This window comes from Chlorocebus sabaeus, chromosome 2 (assembly GCF_047675955.1).
Source record: "Chlorocebus sabaeus isolate Y175 chromosome 2, mChlSab1.0.hap1, whole genome shotgun sequence".
NCBI lineage: Eukaryota > Metazoa > Chordata > Mammalia > Primates > Cercopithecidae > Chlorocebus > Chlorocebus sabaeus.
In genome coordinates, this window is record NC_132905.1 from 7405849 (window position 1) to 7428121 (window position 22273).

Consider the following 22273-nt stretch of genomic DNA (forward strand, 5'->3'; position numbering starts at 1 on the left):
GGTGGAGGCTGCAGGGAGCCAAGATCACACCACTGCACTCCAGCCTGGGTGACAGAGTGAGACTCCATCTCAAAAAAAAAAAGCTGGGTGCGGTGGCTCATGCCTATGATCCCAACACTTTGGGAGGCTGAGGTGGGCGGATCACGAGGTCAGGAGTTCGAGACCAGCCTGGCCAACATGGTGAAACCCCATCTCTACTAAAAATACAAAAATTACCTGGGCATGATGGTGTGCGCCTGTAATCCCAGCTGCTGGGGAGGCTGAGGCAGGAGAATGGCTTGAACCCAGGAGGTGGAGGTTGCAGTGAGCTGAGATTACGCCACTGCACTTCAGCTTGAGTGATAGAGCAAAATTCTGTCTCAAAAGAGAAAGAGAGAAAGAGAGAGAGAGAGAGAGAGAGAGAGAAGAAACAGAATGTGCAAAGGCCCTGGAGTGGAGAAACCTAATAGGGGACCCAGAGAAGCTCAGTGTGTGGTTGAAGCTTAAAGGAGGAGGAGGAGGGGCTTGGGCCATGAGGCTGGAGAAATTGGAAGAGCTGATAGAAGACAGTGAATGGTGGGACGTTATCCAAGAGCACCATGGAGGCAGAAGAGTTTCAGACGAAGGAGTGACGAGAGATCAGGTTTCCTTTTCAGAAAACATCTCCCCAGCAGGTTCTGGGGAATAGACTGGAAGAAGTCACGGGTGGGAACTGAGACACCAGTGATAACCACGGCTGAGGGAGGGATGCTGGGGTAGTGGGAGAGGTGGTGGAAACAGACAGAGAGATCCTTCTGACCAGAGGTTCCCAAGCAGGGCCGGTACTGCCCTTGACATTTGGCAACATCTGGAGACATTTTTGGTTGTCACACTTTAGGGGCGGGTGCTGCTGGCATCTTGTGGGTTGAGGCTGAGGTGCTGCTCGACATCCTACAATGTACAAGAGATGTTCCCACCGCACCCCAGCAGAGAATCATCTGGCCCAAAATGTCCAGAGTGTTGAGGTCATTATGATCACGGTCCCTCAGTGCTCCAGGAAGAATTAATGTGTTTATATCTTAGAAGAAAACTGGACACATGGAAAGATGGGAGGCAAGAGAGAAAAGGCCCGAAACCAGGGCCAGTTAGGAGATGGTGACCCTAATCCCAGCAAGAATCGGCACGGGGCACAGACCACAAGCTGAGGTCAGTAGGGCTAGACTGCCCTCCCTGAGGCTAAGAATTCAGATTTCCAATCGGAAATCACCCACAGCTGGGCTCGCTGAGGGTAGAACAGAGCTGGGAGTGATCTAGGCCACAGCAGCGAGTCTGCCCAGCCCCTGTCCTTACAGAGGAGGGTCCCCGCTGCCATCCTGGTTGTCCATGCCCCTACCCTGGCCAAAGCAGACTGGACAAGGGGTGGACAACAGACTCAAAATGAGTGATCGCCTCTCCCATGGGCCGGAGCTGACCCCTTCTTCCGGCCATGACACCTGAGTGTGCTCTGGGCAACTTCCAGGCCACCAAGACTCTCGGTTACCATGTCCTCCCTCTCCAAGGCATGGGCACTGGCCCCAAGCTTAGCCACACTCTCTCCTTGGAACCTGAATTTTGAGCAGCCTCAGAACGGATGGGAAATACTGATTTTCATCCCAGCGGAGGTGCTCTGCAGGACTGTTCTTTGGGTCTGCTCTTCAGAGCTACAGCTCCCTCTGGAACTCCCTTTCAGATTTTTTGTTTTTAGTTAGAGTTAGAGGCTACTACAAGTTCTCTTAATAAATTTTTTTTCCAGCCAGGAACGGTGGCTCATGCCTGTAATCCCAGCACTTTGGGAAGCTGAGGTGGGCAGATCAGGAGTTTAAGGTCAGGAGTTCAAGAGCATCCTGGCCAACATGGTGAAACCTTGTCTCTACTAAAAATACAAAAATTAGCTGGGTGTGGCGGTGTGCACCTGTAGTCCCAGCTACTCGGGAGGCCAAAGCAGGAGAATCACTTGAACCTGGGAGGCAGAAGTAGCAGTGAGCCAAGGTCATGCCCCTGCACTCCAGCCTCAGCAACAGAGTGAGACTCTGTCTTGGGAAAAAAACAAAAAAAATCCTTCTTTGCTAGTGTATTGGTTTCCCATTGGTGTAGGAACAAATTACTACAAACTTTGTGGCTCAAAACAACACAAATGTATTATCCTACAGTTCCGGAGGTCTGAAGGCCAAAATCAACCTTACTAGACTCAAGTCAAACATCAGTAGGACTGCGTTCTTGCTGAAAACAGTTGAGAGAATCTATTTCCTTGCCTCTCCCAGCTTCCAAAGGCCGCCTCCATTCCCTGGCTCCTGGCTCCTTTCTTGCCTCTAGCACATCTCCTACTCTGGACTCTGACCCTCCTGCCTCCCTTTCACAAGGACCCTCGTGATTACATGGGCCCACCTTAATAATCCAGGATAATCTCCTCATCTCAAAATCCTTAACTTGATCATATCAGCAAAGTCCCTTTTACCAAGTAAGGTAAGATTCACAGCTTCTAGGAATGAGAGCATAGACATCTTTGGTGGGGGCGGGGGAGGCATTATTCAGCCTAGAAAAATCCATTTCTGTTGCTTACAACTAAAGAATTCTGATTGACATGGCAAAAGTCACAAACCCAAACCCAAACTCTAAAGATAGTGCATTTTGGCTGAATGCAGTCACATCTGTAATCCCAGCACTTTGGGAGGCTGAGATGGGCAGATTGCTTGAGCTCAGGAGTTTGAGAACAGCCTGGGCAACATGGTGAAACCCTGTCTCTACAAAAAATACAAAAATTAGTTGAGCATGGTGGTTCATACCTGTGGTCCCAGCTACTCAAGAGGCTGAGGTGAGAGAATCACTTGAGCCCAGGTGGCAAAGGCTGCCGTGAACCATGATCATGCCACTGCACTCCTGCCTGGGCAACAAAGTGAGACCCCTTCTCAAAAAAAAAAAATATATATGTGTGTGTATATATATATACACATATATATACATACATAAAATATATATATATATTATTTTTTATTTGAATAGAAAGCCTTAGGAGTGGCTTGAACCCCACAGTTCATTGAAGCCTTGAGACTCATTTTTGCCTACCTGCCTAGTTGTTTAAGTTACCTGCCTAGCACTTGAGAGCACATTGGTTGCCATCCTCTAACAGGTGTGTAGCTACAGGTCCCAAAGATTAGCCCATATCACTACCTGAATGCTTTAGGACATGGCAGGTGGTAGTGGGATCAGTGCCCCTCCTGGCAGCTCCAGCCAGACCCTCAGCTGAGCTTTGTAGGGGAAGCTATATCTGAATGGGAGGATGAAGGAACAGGTGGAAGAAAGCAAGGAAGGAAGGAAAGAAGGGAGGGAAGGAAGGAAGGGAGGGAGGGAGGGAGGAAGGGAGGGAGGGAGGAAGGGAAGATGAATGGATGGGTGGACAGACGGATAGAGGAGGATGGATGGATAATGGGATGGATGGATGGATAGATGGATGGATAGAAAGAAAAGATTATCCAGTATTTACCAGAATGAGGCCCCAGAAGTAACAAAGCTATGGAAGAAAAAGCAAATACGACGTGTTTATGTTATTCACAGGAGTAAAAGGAGGTGGCAACTTTGCTAGTTTGGTCTGTGTTTGAAACAAAAATTCTTTTGAAAACACAACTTCCAGTCAGTTTTGCTTCTGCAAAGCGAACAGGCTTATAACCTCATTACAAAGAAGTCCATGTCACCCACACTCAGCCTCCCGGGCCATTCAGAAGATCTGGTCCAATGAACCAAGAACTCAGATAGGAGAGCAGCGGCGGGAAGAGGACAGAACCAATCCCTCTCAAAAAGCTATAAAAAAACCTCCAAGTTCAGGGAGGAAAAGTAATCATCCTGTAATTGACTGTTCACTAATGGAATCTATTAATTTATAGGCACAAAAGAATCAGCTAATTTGTGGTTAATGGTGTTTAAAAGATAAACAACATAGATGAAATCTATGGAGCCCAACCCGGGCTCACCAGAATCTGTCCGCACAGAAAGCTCTGGATGGGGGACAGATGAGCCCGGCCCCAGGCTGCGGTGGACAGTGGCACTCAGAGGTCTGCTGGGAGCAAAAAGAGATTTGGGTGGAACAGGTAAGCCCATCCTCCAAGGTACCAAATGTAGTCCCAGAGGAGGCTTATTGACCCCGTGGGTTTCCTGTAAAATTGCAAGTCCTCTCCTCCCTGACAGCACCATCCCTGCTCTCTCCCGCAGGGACCACCCCACCCCACCACAGCAGCCTCCCCAACCTGCCACATTCCTTCCCGCCTCTGGCCCTTGCACTTCCTGCACCTGTAGCTGGACTGCCTTTTTTGTTTGTTTGTTTCTTTCCTGGGAAAAATAATCCAGATTATGGAGAGCTAACTTATTGAATGTCCCCTTGGAGAAGAGGCCATACTAGGCAGTTCACATAACCGCATCTCAGATTCTTCAACAACCCCCGTGAGACTGCTCCCGTCCTATTCTCAGCCCCATTTTACTGGTCAGAAAACTGAGGGCTAGAAAGGTGAGGCAGTTGGCCCAAAGCTTCACTGTGCCTGTGGGGTGGGTCTGATAATTGAATCCATGTCTTTCTGCTTCTAGAATCCGAGGGCTAGACCAGCATTTCCCAAACCTTACTGTTTTTTGTTTTTTGTTTTTTGTTTTTTTTTTGAGATGGAGTCTTGCTCTGTCACCAAGGCTGGAGTGCAGTGGTGGGATCTCTGTTCACTGCAACCTCCGCCTCCTGGGTTCAAGTGATTCTCCTGCCTCAGCCTCCCGAGTAGCTGAGATTACAGGCATGCGCCACCATGCCCAGCTAATTTTTGTATTTTTAATAGAGACAGGGTTTCACCATGTTGGCCAGGCTGGTCTCGAACTCCTGACCTCAAGCAATCTGCCTGTCTTGGCCTCCTAAGGTGCTGAGATTACAGCCGTGAGCAACTGCGCCTGGCCTTACTCATTCTCATAACAACATTTTTGCCATGTCTGCTACCACCTATATTTATGATATTTGTTTAAATGAACTCCCTCCCACTTTTATTTTTTGTTAATTTTAGTTTCATCCTGAACAATGTTATCCAGGTCTGATAAGTTAATAACACAGTTGCTTCTAACATAAATTTGGAATAAATACCTGACTACTAAGATAAACACGTGCCTGTGTCCTGCCTTATAATCTTATAAACCTCAGTGGTTCAAGTATTACACACATTTTAACCATACATCACAAAAAGCCATAATCACATGGTGTGTGTCCCACTCACCATAGCCTGCATGCACTATCAAATTCTATCCTCCATCAAACCTTTTCCTGATATAAGCCACCCTTGAAAATGCACTGAGCCAGGCATGGTGGCTCACGCCTGTAATCTCAACACTTTGGGAGGCTGAGGTGGGGAAATCACGAGGTCAGGAGTTCTGACCAACATGGTGAAACCCTGTCTCTACTAAAAATACAAAAAATTAGCTGGGTGTGGTAGCGCATGCCTGTAATCCCAGTTTCTGGGGAGGCTGATGCAGGAGAATCGCTTGAACCCAGGAAGCAGAGGTTGCAGTGAGGCAAGATCACGCCACTGCACTCCAGCCCAGGTAACAGTGTGAGACTCTGTCGAAAGAAAGAAAGAAAGAAAGAGAGAGAGAGAGAGGAAGGAAGGAAGGAAGGAAGGAAGGAAGGAAGGAAGGAAGGAAGGAAGGAAGGAAGGAAGGAAGGAAGGAGGGAGGGAGGGAGGGAGGGAGGGAGGGAGGGAGGGAGGGGAGAGAAAGAGAGAGAGAAGGAAAGAAGGAAGGAAGGAAGGAGGGAGGGAGGGAAAGGAGAGAGAGAGAGAGAGAGAAAGAAAGAAAGAAAGAAAAGAAAGAAAGAAAGAAAGAAAGAAAGAAAGAAAGAAAGAAAGAAAGAAAGAAGGAAAGAAAGAAAGGAAAGAAAGAAAGAAAGAAAGAAAGAAAGAAAGAAAGAAAGAAAGAAAGAAAGAAAGAAAGAAAGAAAAGAAAAGAAAGAAAGAAAATGCATCAAAAGCCCTCCTTTTTCCTGAACCCCTCCTTGACTCCTCCAGCCCAAAAGCGCCCCTCCCTTTGTTGACAGCTAGAAAATTCATGCCATGAGCAAGCCACAAAAAGACAGGATAAAAAACAGGATGTGGCTTTTGTTTCTTCAAGTAGACTGGAAGATCTTGGAGGATTAAAAAAAATGAAAGCAAAACAATTCCTATACCTTGAAGTCTAAGCTCTGGGAAACAGAGATGGACGCATACAGCAGGCGCTCAGTAAAGCCTGGGGAAATGACGGATATGGACACAGTACAGAGAGGGGGCCAGGCAGCACTTTCATGGCTAGGTTGGGGCCGGCCTGAATCATCCTTTCTCCTTTGCAACAAGGCTCAAAACCTCACCTGGGGGTGCTCCCTCCCTCCCCCAGGATGGGCCTGGGACACAGCCTGGCCAGTCCATGCAGAACGTCCCCCTAGCTATTCCCATTGGTTCAGAAAGAGGGTCTGTTACTCAAACCCGGCTGAGGGAGTCAGGCCCAGCATTTCTGTTCTAATGGATGGGGATGGAGCAGCTGTTTCTTGCCAGCTTGAACCTGGGAGCCGTGGGCCTGGAAACACTGTCACCTTCCTGCTCCCACAGGGAGCCTGGGAGTTAGAACCCCTGTGGAAGAGGCAGAGACATAAGAGAGGGGAGGGCTTGGCAATGTGATTTGAGATCCTGGATCAAGACATTCCTGAAACAAGATCTACCCTCGGATTTTTCAGACAAACACTGTTTTATTGGCGTAAGCCTTTTTGAGTTGGGTTTTCTGTTACTTGGGCCCAAAAACACCCTGGAGGAACCCTGGACTGGGAGCCAGGGAAGCAGACTCAATCATATCTCGGGTCTAAATGACCCTAGTGAGTCATTTCATCTCACATGACCCTGCCTCAAAGAGGCCTTCCCTGACTATCCTTCAACAGTTTCCATCCCTCCCTACCCCTCACTTCCTTGTCCAGCCCCATCATTGCACAATATCACATTCTATATTCATGACCTTGTTTGCTAGTACTCTACCTCCCTCACTGCAGTGTCCTCAGAACTCAGAATAAGGCTGGCATGCACGGGCCTTCTGTAAACATTTGTTGCAGGATCCTGCCTCAGTTTCTGCAGTTGTAAAATGGGAGAGCGGTGCTGCATTGTCCCCAGTAGCCTTCCAACAGGGCTGCATTGACTTCATCCTTTCATTGCCACCACCCAGGCCTCCAGGAACGTGGCGCAAGGTTTCACCCAATGGCACTGGAGTGCCTCCCAGAAAACCACGTTTCCCACAGAGTAGAAGATTTAATGATTTTCCTCCATTTCTTCCTCTGCCTACACAACCTCATTGACTAGGAAGTCTCCCTTGATGTCTAACCCAATATTTCATGCTGCAACCAAAGTCTATTTATGTGCATCTTTTCTGAGTTCTGGATTTCAGCAGCTGGAGTGTTGACTTCCAGACATTCCTGGCTAAGTAAGAACACAAAAGAACCAGTTTAAAGTGAGAAGAAACCCTGTGAGAAAATAAAAACTCCTTTACCTAGGAGATGCCCTCATTTTCTTCCCATGATCAGCTTCTGACTCGTCAGAAAGCTCTTTTCTTGTCTCCACACCTATGAACACAGCTCTTCCGGAGATGTGGGTACAAAAGAAAAGAGTAAAATAAATAAACTATCTGTTTAATCATTCTTATTGTCAAAACAACGGCTGAGCCAAAATACCGAGGCTCTGATTCATCCCAACTGACATCCCTTCTAGGGAGGAGGCAGGAGGCAGGAGGCAGGGAAGTAAGAATTTTTAAACCCGTTTTCCAGATGAACTCAGAGGAGGCTGAGACGTTCCAGAGTGCCAACGCCACAGTAAGCAACAGAAGCAAAGCCACTTTCTCTCTGTGGTCAGGGATCTGTCTTCTCTTCATTTAAATAGGGCAGAATTCAGTGGCAGGGCATGGTGGCTCAAGCCTGTAATCCCAGCACTTTGGGAGGCTGAGGCAGGTGGATCACTTGAGGTCAGGAGTTCGAGGCCAGCCTGGCCAACATGGTGAAACCCTGTCTCTACTAAAAATACAAAAATTAGCCAGGTGCGGTGGCAGGCACCTGTAGTCCCGACTACTTGGGAGGCTGAAGCAGGAGAATCGCTTGAGTGTGGGAGGTGGAGGTTACAGTGAACTGAGATCACGCCACCACACTCCAGCTTAGGTGATAGAGGGAGACTCCATCTTAAAAATAATAATAATGAAAATAAAAATAAAAATAAATGGGGCAGAATTCAAAGGAACATACACACAGTACCTAGGATGCAGGTTTCATCATTCATTCACTCATTCATTCATTTAAGAAAATGAAAAGCCTCGACTGAGCACTTTCCTGTGTCCCAAGCTGGGTGTCTTCCCAAGTCACCTTGTACCCTCCCTACCCCTCTGGGGGAGGAAAGTCAGGAATCAGCCATCCATTGGCTGAGTCAGGAGGTGGAATGACCTAATTGTTGAAAATTTTGTTCCTAGTTTCTTTTTTTTTTTTTTTTTTTTTTTTGAGATGGAGTCTCGCTCTGTCCCCCAGGCTGGAGTGCAGTGGCCGGATCTCAGCTCACTGCAAGCTCCGCCTCCCGGGTTCACGCCATTCTCCTGCCTCAGCCTCCCGAGTAACTGGGACTACAGGCGCCCGCCACCGCTCCCGCCTAATTTTTGTATTTTTTAAGTAGAGACGGGGTTTCACGTGTTAGCCAGGATGGTCTCGATCTCCTGACCTCGTGATCCGCCCGTCTCGGCCTCCCAAAGTGCTGGGATTACAGGCTTGAGCCACCGCGCCCGGCCCCTAGTTTGTTCTTTTCTTTTAATTTTATTTGTGGTGTTTCCTGACATCCAGGGATTGTTAATGTTCATATGGTCAAATCTTTGTGTCTTTCCTTTGAGGGCTCTGGCCTGAGATACCTAGAAAGGGCTCCCCGGGGAGTGATGTTTAGAGCCATATTTAAGGCCATATGTCATGAGCAGTTAGGGGTCCGAGGAGGCGATCCTGGCTCATTCTTTCATTTTACCAAGGAGGAAACTAGGCTCCATGGTGAGTAGGCAGCCCTGCCAGAGTCCAGGATTCTGCCCAGGGCTCTTTCTGCACATAATGAGTGCTCAGAGACCCTTATAAACATTAAGACAAGACAGAGGGCTCTCTACCTCCCAGGCTGCATTGCCGAGTAACTGACACAGCTTCTGTGAAGCCAGAGGCCATCTCATTCACCCTGTAAATTCCGTGTCATCTGCTTCGCTCTGAATATTCCTTCAACTGTCGCGCTGTGGCTACGGGCCCTCAAACCTATTCCCCTGAAGGCCCTTCTAGGCTTGTGAAGGCAGACACCACCAGGGGAAACACGAAGAGTCACATAAGCTTCCAAAACTCCAGGGACTGCGCTCGCTCCGGCAGCACATACACTAGATTTGGAATGATACAGAGAAGATTAGCATGTCCACTGCACAAGGATGACGTGCAAATCTGTGAAATGTTCCAGAATTTTTTTTAATAATAAAAAAATATAAATAAATTCCTGGACCAGTGAATTCATGGAAGCAGAGGGTAGAATGGTGATCGCCAGGGGGTGGTCAAAGGATACAAATTTTCAGTTACAGAGGAGGAATAAGTTCAAGTGATCTGTGGTACTGCATGGAGACTATAGTTAATAATAAGATTATTATTATTATTATTTTTTTTTTTTTTGAGACGGAGTTTCGCTCTGTCACCCAGGCTGGAGTGCAATGGCGTGATCTTGGCTCACTGCAACATCCACCTCCTGGGTTCAGGTGATTCTCCTGCCTTAGCACCCTGAGTAGCTGGGATTACAAGCATGCACCACCATGCCTGGCTAATTTTGTGTTTTTAGTAGAGACGGGGTTTCACCATGTTGGTCAGGCTGGTCTTGAACTCCTGACCTCAGGTGATCCTCCCGCTTTGGTATCCCAAAGTGCTGGGATTACAGGTGTAAGCCATTGTGTCCGATCAACAAAATATTCTCGAAAATCAGTAAGAGAGTAGATTTTAAGTGTTCTCACCACAAAGAATGATAAGTATGTGAGGTAATGCATATACTAATTAGCTTGAATTAGCCATGCTACCAGGTATACACATTTCAAAACATTATGTTGTATACAGTAAAAAAATACAACTTGTATTCATTATAATTAATTTTTAAAACTCTTGGACATAAAAAACCATCACTAATACAATTAAAAGACATAAAACAATGAGGAAAAATATTTCCAACCTACATGACAAAGTATTTAGCCTCTTAAAATAGACAAAGCTGGTATAGAGTCATAAAAATGGCTAAAGAAAAATGACAGGCAAATCACAGAAATGGAAATAAAAGTGGGCAATGCATGCAGGAGAAATGTTTAGATTCATAAGGAATCAAGCAATGGAGGTGGAAACTGTAATTGTAATGACATCACTTCGTGTATCTTTCAGAGTAGCAATATTTGAAAAGAATGGTAACCCACAGTGTTAGCCAGATGGAGAAATGGCACGCTCACAACTGGAGGAAAGAAACTGATTCAGCTGTTCTGAGTTTTGGAATACATATTAAATTCCTTTAAAATGTGCATTTTTCTTATTTCTAGGGAATTATTTAGAAAGTATGTATAAGGAAGGAAATGCATTTCCACATCATTTATATGGGAAATGCTGAAAGTGGCCTATAGGCTGAGCACTAAAGAACTGGTGAAATATTCTCCAGTACAGGCTTCGCGGTCATGATATGAAGCCGTGGAAGTGACTGATGCTTCATAAAAGATGATGACAACATGCAGTTAAAAAAAAAAAAAATCAGGTTAATAGGCCGGGAACTGTGGCTCATGCCTGTAATCCCAGCATTTTGGGAGGCCAAGATGGGCAGATAGCTTGAGGTCAGGAGTTCGAGACCAGCCTGGCCAACATGGTAAAACTCCATCTCTACTGAAAATACAAAAATTAGCCAAGGGTGGTGGCGCACGCCTGTAATCCCAGCTACTCGGGAGACTGAGACACTCGAGAATCACTTGAACCCTGGAGATGGAGGTTGCAGTGAGCCAGGATGGCACTACCGCACTCCAGCCTGGGCGACAGAGCGAGACTCCGTCTGAAAAAAAAAAAACAAATAAAAAATCAGGTTACAAATCAATATGTATACATCATTCCATTTCTGAAACACACACACATACATGAGTACAAGTACACAGAAAACAATCTGGAGGAAATATTCACTAAATTGTTAACAGTGGTTTACTTCAGAGGTAGAATTATTTATGTTTTCTTTCTTCTCTACATTTTCATTGATGTATCCCAGGACTGGAGAAGATAAGGAGGGGCTGAGGAGACAGACTCACATTCCTCTTGGAAATGTTATTTATCATAAACTTTCTAGGCAAATATGATAGTATTTATCGAAAGTCTTAATGTGTGTGAATCATTTCACCAGTCATTTTACTTCTAGGAATCTACCCTAAGGAAATAATCAGAGATGTGTGCAAAGACTTATGTACCAGGATATCCATTGTACAGTTATTTACAAGAGCAAAAAGTTGGAACCAGCCTAAATATCCAACAATAGAGAATTGTTTAAATATGTGTCGGTTTGCTTTTACAATGAAGTGTGATGCAGTCATTTAAGGTGATGCTGCATATTAGATGCCATGACAAAACATTCTTGATATAAAGAAAAAAAGTTTAAAATGGCAATATGATAGAAATATTGTAAAGTACTATACACAATAAATGATGAATTCTCACGTACAAAAGGCTGAAAAGTAGCTGTCTGCTGTGATCATCACTGAGTGATAGGATAGGTCATTTTTATTTTTTCTGTTTTCCTACACTTTGCAATTTCAGTACCAAAAAAAAAAAAAAAAAAAACAGGTTACTGCCACAATATGATCTTTAAGAAAAAAAAGGCCGGGCGCAGTGGCGCAAGCCTGTAATCCCAGCACTTTGGGAGGCCGAGACGGGCGGATCACGAGGTCAGGAGATCGAGACCATCCTGGCTAACACGGTGAAACCCCGTCTCTACTAAAAAATACAAAAAACTAGCCGGGCGAGGTGGTGGCGCCTGTAGTCCCAGCTACTTGGGAGGCTGAGGCAGGAGAATGGCGTGAACCCGGGGGGCGGAGCTTGCAGTGAGCCGAGATCGCGCCACTGCACTCCAACCTGGGCGACAGAGCGAGACTCCGTCTCCAAAAAAAAAAAAAAAAGAAAAAAGAAAAAAAAAATCTCAGGAACGTATAAACAGAAAGACACTCATCATTCATCCCTGTAAATCCTCACTTCCACGCCACACTGCTTGGTGATCACCATCGCGGAGCTACTTGGGGAGTCAAACGGCCGGGTTTATAATTCAAATACGTCCCCTCTAGACATCCTGTCTAGGTGCCAGCCGGACTCGGTCCTCCCCTCAAAGCTGCTCCCAGCCAATCCATAAGCTTCAGAGGGCTGAGAAGAAAACGGACCTGTATTTGTTTATTTATTTACAGATGGATTCTCACTCTGCCGCCCAGGCTGGAGTGCAGTGGTGCAATGTAGGCTCACTGCAACCTCCGCCCCCCAGGTTCGAGCAATTCCCCCGCCTCAGCCTCCCCAGTAGCTGGGATTACAGACGCCTGCCACCACGCCCGGTTAATTTTTTGTATTTTTAGTAAAGATGGGGTTTCACCATGTTGGCCAAGCTGGTCTCAAACTCCAGACCTCAGATGGTCCACCCACCTAGGCTTCCCACAGTGCTGGGATTACAGGCGTGAGCCACCATGCCAGGCCGAAAACTGACCTGTTTTTAATATTAGGGACAGAGGCCGGGCGCAGTGGCTCAAGCCTGTAATCCCAGCACTTTGGGAGGCCGAGACAGGCGGATCACAAGGTCCGGAGATCGAGACCATCCTGGCTAACACGGTGAAACCCCCGTCTCTACTAAAAATCCGTCTCTACTAAAAAATACAGCAAACTAGCCGGGCGAGGTGGCGGGCGCCTGTAGTCCCAGCTACTTGGGAGGCTAAGGCAGGAGAATGGCGTAAACCCAGGAGGCGGAGCTTGCAGTGAGCTGAGATCCAGCTACTGCACTCCAGCCTGGGCGACAGAGCAAGACTCCATCTCAAAAAAAAAAAAAAAAAAATTTTAGGGACAGAATCCTGTTGAGTCCAGCTGGCTGTGCTGCTCACACTTGCTCAGTCATCTCTGTTGTGTAATGGTGAAGTATTCGCCGTATTCTCAGAAAGCTCATTGTCAGGACAGGACAGAAGTTTCTAAATATGTGTTCTGGGGCTCACCCCTTTTCTTGTGGGGAAAATCAACCCATTTGCTAAAGACAATTAAAGTCATAGAAAGCCTGGAACTGTATCCCCGGTTGTCTGGATTTGTATCCCAGAGGCTCCTGGCTCAGACAGCTAAGATTTTTCAAACCTAACTACTTCTCACTGCTAATGAGGACCAGAATGGGAACAGGTTGCAAATGAAGAAGCTCCCAAACAGGGCATGAAGTGAGTACCTAAGGCCACCCCCAGCCAAGGGGACCTGGAGGAGACACTGGGCAGGGACACAGGGCAGAGACCAGGGACGGGGCAGCTGGGGTATCCGCTAGAAGGAAGAAACGCTCCTTGACAGCTGCCTTAAATACTGGACATGGGAAGAGAATTCTGGGCTCACCAGTGGGGTTTTGGGGCCTTTCAAGACAGCTCCAGGGAATGTTTGTGTCTCCTTCCTTCTATTCCTCCCTTCCCCTTTCCTTTCTCCCCTTCTTTCCCTCTTTCCTTCTCTCCTTCTCTTTCTTTCCTCCCTCTCTCCTCCTCGCCTCCTTCGTTCCTTCTTTTCTTCCCTCCCTTTCTTTCTCTGTTCTTTTGTTCTTTCCTTCTTTCTTTCCTTCCTTTCTTCCTTTCTCCCTCCTTTTTTCCCTCCTTCCCTCCTTCCTTCTCCCCCTCCTTCTTTCTTCCTTCTCCCTCCCTCCCTCTCCGCTGTCCCTCCTTTACTCCTGCTCAGTAACTATCTACTGAGTACCCAGCACATGTCAAGCCCCTGCCCAGCCCCGCAGTTGCAGTGACAAGCAAACCCAGACAGACTTCGTTCCTCGTGGATGTCCAGTCTAGCACACTGCTGCCCAGTCAAAATATAATGTGAGCCCTGTAGGTCATTTGAAATCTTCTAGTAGCCGCAAATCAAATGATAAAAAGAAACAGACACACCGAATTTTATCCTCCGGTTTAGTTAACCCACTATATCCAAACAGTATCACCTTGACATGTAGTCAATACTTTAAAACGATTTATGAAATATTTTATACTTATTTTTTCAGACTAAATCTTTGAAATCCAGTGTGTGTTCTACACTCACAGCACATCTCAGCACAGTCCAGCCGCATTTCAAGTGTTCAGTAGCCACTGGGGTCTAAGGCAGAGATTCTCAACCTGGATCCCATAATTTTAGTATGGGCTGTGCTGTGCATTGTGGAAGATTCAGCAGTGACCCTGGACCCTTTCCTCTAGTTCCAGTAGCGTCCCCTCTCTCCAGATGCAACAGCCACAAATGTCTCCAGACACGGCCAAATGTCCCCTGGAGGTGGAAGCAAAGTTGGCCCCTGTTGATCTAGTGGCCACTGCACTGGACAGCATGAGTCTAGCAAGTCAGGGAAGATGCAATTGAGCCACTGCATGCAAGGGTGAGTGCCAGGGAGGGGCTGCACCTCGAGGAAGAGTGACATCGGCCCGGCAGCTGACCGGACTGGCTCAGAGGAGGTTCCCAGAGGACTAGGCTTTAAGCTGAGACCTTTCTCAAGTCCAGCAACCACATGTCTCACAGAAGGCTAAGCCGGGATCTGGTGGCCCCAAGAGATTACATCCCAGCTCTGAGCTTCGGTTCACATCCCACCATATACTAGGGCTGCTGGGAGGCTCAAAGGCAATTTGGGATGTAAATATTATTAGTGCAGAATGAAGGTGTGCTTCAAGCAAGACATATTAGCACTGCTGTTCTTCACTCCCTCTTCCATCAAAGCTCCAGGACCTCAGTCAAAAGAGGGCCACGGTGGGCTGGGCATGGTGCTCACGCCTGTCATCCCAGCACTTTGGGAGGCCGAGGTGGGTGGATCACTTGAGGTCAGGAGTTTGAGACCAGCCTGGTCAATATGGTGAACCCGTTTCTACTAAAAACACAAAAATTAGCTGGGCGTGGGGGCACGCACCTGTAATCCCAGCCACTCAGGAGGCTGAGGCATGAGAATCGCTTGAACCCAGGAGACAGAGTTTGTAGTGAGCTGAGATCACACCACTGCACCCCAACCTGGGTGCCAGAGTGAGACTCAGATTCAAAATTAAAATTGGAAAAAAAAAAAAAAAAGAGGGCCAAGGAAGCACTGGGACACACCCAGACTTGAGCTGCCCTAAGCCACTATTGCTTACTAGCTGTGTGACCTTGGGGAAGTTACTTAACCTCTCTGAGACTGTTGCCTCATCTGTGGTATGAGGCCAAAAAGAGTACCCCCTTCAGAAGTGTGTCGTAAAATTAAGAGAAAAAATGTATACAATGGGCTTCTTCTCAGAATACCCAACCTGTTATTTAATCAAGCTCAACCAGCACTGGCTTTGTGTTACTTAAGCTGGTATCCTACCCAGTCACTTACTGACCGATAACGGTACGCCACTGCTATTTTAGGCCCTCAGGGGTACAGATAGGGTTCCTAAAAACGGAAATTTACTTTGCAGAGGTAGATCAGACAATATGCAAGCGAGAGATAAATGCACCAAATACTTTCTAGTGGGGGTAAAAGTTATGAAGCAAATAAAACAGGGTCATGCGAGAGAAAGTGACCTCCTAGAAGTAGTGACCCCAGATCTGAGACAATGAGCAGGTAGGAAGCCCGCCTGGGGAAGATCTGGGAAAAGCTTCCTAGGTAGAGGAAGCAGAGAAGCAAAAGCCTTGAAGGGAGGCCAAGCCTGCCTTGTATCAAGAGGGGAGGGGAGGGCAGCTGCAGCACAGTGTGTGGGGAGGGGAATGGTAGGAAACGAAGTGTGAGAGGTGGATGGGGCCAACTCAGCAGGGCCCTACTAGCCACAGCTGACGTTTATTGAGTGTACACTGTGTGCCAGGTTTAAATGCATCCCTTTCCTTTATCTCCCGTGAATCCTGTGAAAAAGGCACTATCATTGTCCCCACTTTGCAGATGAGGAAACTGAGACCTGGAGAGATTTTAATGATCTTCATTGTTTCTTGGCCACGGTCACTCAAGGGGTCGCCCATAGAGGATGGAAGAAAATAAGACTTGAATGTAGGCAGTCTGACTCCCGTGCTGGACTCCATGGTTAAAAATAAAAAACAGCACAACAGAAGCCACTGGAAGGTTCTCTGCCCTCCTCCAAGGCAGACACAGCTATTGATTTGCAGACCTGTGCAAGCGGGTGACGGCCCAGGCTGGCATCCCTGACCCTCCCTCCACATCCCCCAAAACCTGAGCTGGCCACTAGACAGAGGTTACACCCCAGGGGCTGCCGGAGCCATGCCCTCAAAAGCTGAAGGAATGGAGACAAAAAGAATTTTTGTCGCTGAAGTTGGGCTTGAGAGTGCCCAGGGTCCTTGGCCTCCCTGTTTGAACGGGTGAATTGGCTGGTGTCAGCTTGCAGGGTTTACACCCAGGGATTCCAAACCCAGAATCAGAGCCGAGAAAACCAGTAAGAGGCCCTGGTGAGCCCCAGCGCTGGGCCTGCCCTTACCGCCTCCAGCAGAAAAGATAACAGAGTTGGTGGCTCTAGCTGACCAGAGGCAGCGCTTGGCAGAGGGATAAGGAAGCCTTACAGATTCTCTGCCTTCACTGCTGCTCTGTTTAGACAAAGGCAAAGTCGCAGGCTGTTTTAAAAAAAGACAATGAAAACAACAAACTCACACCTGTCAGAGCCTCTTGAGCCGGTTGGGTGCGTGCAGACTCCTGTGATGTGGCAGGCAGGAAGAGAGGAGGTGTGACTTCTAGGAGAAAGTGGCAGAACAAAGGCCGACTGAAGACTGAAGCCCGGGAGCCTGGAAGCTGGAGCGGGGGACCTGCACATCTGTCTGAGCACATCTCCAGGGCTTGCGGTCTCAGTTTGTCCATCTGCAGAAGGGGATAATAATAACAGTTGGTTAATACACCAGGGACTTTGCTTATGTTACTCCCTTTAACCTGGACAGCAGCTTCGCAAGGCAGTTTTATTTCATTTGCAGATGAGAACATGGAATAGTCACAAATTTAAGGAAAGTCTCCAAACCCAGTTCATCTGACCCCAGAACTGTGCTCTTCAATTTCCCGACACCTACAAAATGCTCCAAAAACATCAAGAACGACAACCATGATAATAACTAACACATACATAGTACTTCCAAGAAGCCAGGCACTCTGTAAATGCTTTTAAATCTTGCCACAACTCTGAATTAGGCACGATTATTATCCCGATTTTACAGATGGGGGAACTAAGGTGCAGATGGAAAATAAAATAATATTTCTTCATTTCCCCCTATAAGGAGCTTTTCTGGAACATTTTCTCTATTTACCACTCCCTCCACATGCAATTTTAATGCCACAGATATACAGTATATCTATTTATGTAGTGAATGTACACATAGGCTTTATACATATAAAGCAGGATTTTTAGGCTGGGCATGGTGGCTCACGCCTGTAATCCCAGCATTTTGGGAGCCAAGGCAGGTAGACTGCTTGAGCCTAAGAGTTTGAGACCAGCCTGGGCAACATAGTGAAACCCCATTTCTACCAAAAAAAAAAAAAAAAAAAAAAAGGTTTTTGCCACTGAAGAACCAATTTTTGCCCCTTTGGGAGACATATCACCTTCATACGAGAATGCATGAACTCAAAGATTGCCAAGATCGGCCAGGTGCGGTGGCACTTTGGGAGGCCGAGGCAGGAGAATCATTGAAGGTCGGAAGTTCAACACCAGCCTGGTCAACATGGTAAAACCTCATCTCTACTAAAAATACAAAAATTAGCCAGGCGTGGTGGCGGGTGCCTGTAATCACAGCTACTCGGGAGGCTGAGGCATGAGAACAGCTTGAACCCCGGAGGCAGAGGCTGCAGTAAGCTGAGATTGCACCACTGCACTCCAGCCTGGGGGACAGAGAGAGACTCTGTCTCAACAACAACAACAACAAAAATAGATTTCCAAGGTCAATCAAGTTTGCAAAAATCTCTTTTACACTCAGATTCACCACATACTTCAGCTTTCTAAAGAAGGGAGAAGAATGGGATAGCCTAACTTTCTGCAACTCAGTATTTCCCAGGCCTCCTGACCACGGAAACCTACTTCCAAGGAACAGCTAGAAACATCCCAGTTGCAGACATTTGGTCACTTGCGACCAAAGAAATTCCAGCTGACACCTCAGTGTGATTATAACTCAATAAGATTTGAGCAAACCTACTGTGGACAGTTTTTGAAATAATGGAGGAAATTTGAACATGGTCTGGGTATTTTGTGATATTAAGAAATTATAATTGTTTTTGTTAAGTGTGCGAGTGTGATTATGGCTATTTGAAAAAAATATTTATATGTTCAGGATACACACTGAAGTATTTGGGGGCAAACTGATTCAGTGTCTGGGATTTACTTTAAAATATTCTAGCCCCTCTACCCTCCTCATAGAGGAGAGAAGGAAATTTGAAAAAATAACATCGGAATGATCGTTGCTGAAGCCTAAGTTGGTATTTCAGGGGTTCTTTGACTATACTCAAGTTTGAAATATCTCATTAATGAAAAAATTACATCCTGGGCGGCAGAGCGAGACCCCGTCTCAAAAAAAAAATAAAAATAAAATAAATGAACAAGAAAGAAAAAAAGAATAAAAGAAAAAATGCAGTCTTCTGAGAAGGCAATTATTTCCTGCTGATGGAAAAGAGGAGAAAGCAGAACTGCTCATTCATTGATTTATTCATCAAATTCTGATTAACTACCTGCCATTGTTCAGCATGAGCTTTGAGGGCTGGGCTCATGGGAGCAGACAGGACTTTGGTCTTCTTGCCCTGGAGCAGCTCCCAGCCTCACCCAGGCCAGATGACCAGAAGGAAATTATTCCAGGCTTGTGCAGTTCACAGAGGACAGAGGCACTGGGAGCCTCGACGTGAGTTTTTCCCTTCCCAGGCCCATTTGAAAGGGAAGGGCTTTGATTGGATCAGCTACATCCAGGGCCCACCTCATTGCCAACCAAACGGAAATTCTGCCCCCATGATCCAATCACCTTCCACCAGGTCCCGCCTCCAACACTGGGAATTACAAATAACCTTCATGCTCCGGCCATGTAAGTAAGGCATGCCCACTTCCTCTTCACCTTCTGCCATGGTTGAAAGTTTCCTAAGGCCTCCCCAGCCACAGATCCAAACCATATCAACGTTCAATTCCAGTACTTGGTCAGACAGATGGGATGGTCTTTACCAAGTATGAAATCCTTGGAAACAGATTAAGTCCCTTTAGTTTGCCCCCGAACTAAAACACAAGATGACGGGAAGGCCCTGTGAGTACTAGGTATGGTAAGCAGAATTCTAAGACAGCCCCAAGATGCCCCTCCCTTGTGGCTCACGTCCTGGATAACCGCCTCCCCTTGGTGTGGGCAGGGCCTTGAATACGATGTCACTCGTGTGATGATGTGATTATGTTCTAGGGCAAAGATGAAGAGATTCTGTCGCGTAACTAAGGTACTGTAGAAACTGCCTTTGAGTTCATCAAAGGGAGATGATCCTGAGTGAGCCTGACCTCATCAGATGAGCCTTTCCTTTTTTCTTTTTTCTTTTTTTGAGATGGAGTCTTGCTCTGTCACCAGGCTGGAGTACAGTGGCAAGATCTCAGCTCCCTGCAACCTCTACCTGCCAGGTTCAAGCCATTCTCCTGCCTCAGCCTCCCAAGTAGCTGGGAATACAGGCGCACCCCACCATGCCCAGCTACTTTTCATATTTTTAGTAGAGACAGGGTTTCACCATGTTGGTCAGGATGGTCTCGATCTCCTGACCTCGTGATCCTCCCACCTCAGTCTCCCAAAATGCTGGGATAACAGGTGCGAGGCACCACGCCCGGCCCAGGTGAGCCTTTTCAAAGAGGCTCTAGAGATCAGAGAAGGAAGAAGGGCAAGGTTCATAGCAGCAGCCATGCTTCTGCTATCTTGGAAGAACCAAGCCTCCATGAGTTCTGCAGCTGCAACAAAATGAACTTTGCCAGTAACCACATCTGCTTGGGAGAGGACCCTGGGCCTCCAGAGGAGACCCTAGCCTCAGCCAACATCTTGACTGAGGCCTTGTGAGACCCAGAGCTGAGGATCCAGTTAAGCTGTGCCTGGAATCCTTTGCCACGAAAGCAGTGAGATCATAAATGTGAAATAATCAACGGTGTTGTTTTAAGCCACTGAGTTTCTGTGGTTATTTGTGAGGCAGCAATGGAAAACAAGCACACCAATCATCACTGCCATTTTTCAAGGCTCACTCTGTATGAAGTATCATGAATGAGGACTTTTTTTTTCTTTTTTCCTTCCTTTCTTTGAGACAGGATCTCACTCTGTTGCCCAGGCTGGAGTTTAATGGTACAATCTCGGCTCACTGCACCCTCCACCTCCTGGGCTCAAGCTATCCTCCCACCTCAGTTTCGCAAGTAACTGGGACCACAGGTGCACACCACCACACCCGGCTAATATTTTCATTTTTTGTAGAGATGGGGTTTCGCCATATTGCCCAAGCTGGTCTTGAACTCCTGGGCTCGTGGGAATCCTCCTACCTCCTAAAGTGCTGGGATTACAGGCGTGAGCCACCATGCCCAGCCAGCTAAGGACTTTTATGTACTGTATCTCAGGTCATGTTCTCAGTAACCGAAGTAGGTTCTAATGATATTCCTATTTCACAGATAGGGAAACCGAGACCCAGAGAAGTCACATAGGCTGCTCATGGCTAGTTGGTGACAGAGACAAAATCTAACTCCAAGTGGCCTACCCCCAGAGCCTGCCCCAGGTACTGGAACTTGCAAAATTTTTAAGTACATATGAAAGCATAGACACGAACATTTTGGAAAGGGTGCATGTTACACATTGGTAACCTGGATGGTGAGACAAGAAGAGAATGTTTTGCTTTTATGCTTTTTCTATAATTTCTAATTTATTTTACAGTTAATGCTATATTTTAACAATCAGAAAAAGAAAGAAAAATACTTTGTATCCAGTGACGATCTCTAAGTGATGTAATTACAGGCCTCTTTTACAATTTTTCCTTTCATCTCAATTTTCTACCGTATCCGCAACAGATGTGTTGCTTGTATAATTTTTTTTTTTTTTGAGACGGAGTCTTGCTCTGTTGCCCAGGCTGGAGTGCAGTGGCGTGATCTCGGCTCACTGCAAGCTCTGTCTCCTGGGTTCATGCCATTCTCCTGCCTCAGCCTCCTGAGCAGCTGGGACTACAGACAGGGCACCCGCCATCACACCTGGCTAATTTTTTTGTCTTTTTTAGTAGAAACGGGGTTTCACCAGGTTAGCCAGGATGGTCTCGATCTCCTGACCTCGTGATCCGCCCGCCTCGGCCTCCCAAAGTGCTGGGATTACAGGCATGAGCCACCACGCCCGGACACTTGTATAATTTTTTAAAAGCTCTAGTCGAGAAAACAAGGGAATGTATTTCAGAAAGTGAAAGCAAAAAAAGAGAGAAGTGACAAGAGGCCTGGGCCCAAACATTCCGAGAAGAAAGGGCCAGGGTCTTGTTCTAACCAAAGCAAATTTGCTGGCAAACTTGAAATGCGGCTTCAGATCTCCGGGAAGAGGTAGCTGTCTGAGCCTCCCAGCAGCTGGCTTTTATTAAACATTTGCAGCTTCTTCTGCAAACGTTGTCACCTGAAACTTTGTTATTTTAATTGGTAGCTATTCCTGTGGGCTCTTGTTTGAAGGAAAGCTGCTAAGAAATCCAGCTCCAGGCATTTCTTCGAGGTAGGGAAAGGCAAGGAGAGGCGAGCTCACTGACCCCCAGGAGCACACTTTGGATGCGGATTACACTTGGGTTTAATGGCACTATTAATGAACAAGGGCTCGTGTGCCAGACTCTGTCGAGGCACTTCATTTTGTGGCTCTCATTTTATCTTTCCACGTCTCTATGAGGTGAGTCCTAGCATTATTTTCATTTTACAGATGAAGAAGTTGAGGTTTAAGGAGATCAAGTAATAATAATACCCTATTTCATTAAATCTAAGGCAAACTCTAATTTAGTATGCCACTATGGAAAAAAAAAAAAAACAACCACCTAGGGATCAGTGTGTAAAACACCACGGACTGCAAGATGCACCTGATCACAGAACTGCTAAAAGATGCATC

At 46.7% G+C, this 22273-nt stretch overlaps 1 non-coding gene across 1 annotated transcript; it reads left to right on the top strand.

Annotated features, from left to right (window-relative positions):
- The first annotated feature begins 9372 nt into the window (after window positions 1-9372).
- Window positions 9373-9479, top strand: LOC119618742 (U6 spliceosomal RNA). Its single transcript, XR_005235102.1, has one exon. It is a non-coding gene; the product is annotated as a U6 spliceosomal RNA (small nuclear RNA).
- Window positions 9480-22273: the final 12794 nt, after the last annotated feature.